Raw genomic sequence first — 710 nt, 5'->3', positions numbered from 1 at the left:
TTCAAAATGGATGATTTTTATGGTATGCAAAGTTTACCTCAATAAAGCTATTTTTAAAAATAAAACCATAGAGCTATTTAGAGTGAGGTAGAGCATCCATAATGAGCCCTGGTGGTGCAGTAGTTAAGCGCTTGGCTGCTAACTGAAAGGTTGGCAGTTCGAACCCACCAGGAGAAAGATGTGGCAGTCTGCTTCCGTAAATATTACACCTTGGAAACCCTGTGAACAGTTTTACTCTGTCCTAGAGGGTTGCTATGAGTCAGAGTTGACTTGACTGCAGTGGATAGAGCATCCATAGATACCATTTTAATAATTTAACTTTTTGTATAAGTGTCTGTTTTAATCACTAAATAGAGGTCTTTGGGGCACAAAGATCCATTTAATATACATCATTTTAGATGTCTTTTAGGATCTCTAAATGTTCTTGGAACACATCACAGACCATCAAAAATTAGTATAAAATAATTATAGATTATTTGCAGTCTAAGTCTGAGAAGCTAGAGTTTATCATGCTATTAATGCTCAACTCTATCTCCAACACTCAATTAAACCAGCCATAAATGTATATAAACAGAAGAGAAGTTTATGTACGTGAACAATAGATTGGGATTGGGGTCTATTGAATTCAATATAGGTAAACTGAGTTTAAGAATTATGATTATTTCACTTGTGTTCCTCTTTAGACAATAATATAAACCTTTTTTTAAAAA

Source organism: Trichechus manatus, unplaced genomic scaffold, assembly GCF_000243295.1.
Source record: "Trichechus manatus latirostris isolate Lorelei unplaced genomic scaffold, TriManLat1.0 scaffold03569, whole genome shotgun sequence".
In the NCBI taxonomy this organism is placed as follows: Eukaryota; Metazoa; Chordata; class Mammalia; order Sirenia; family Trichechidae; genus Trichechus; species Trichechus manatus.
Note: the sequence above shows the minus strand (reverse complement) of the source record.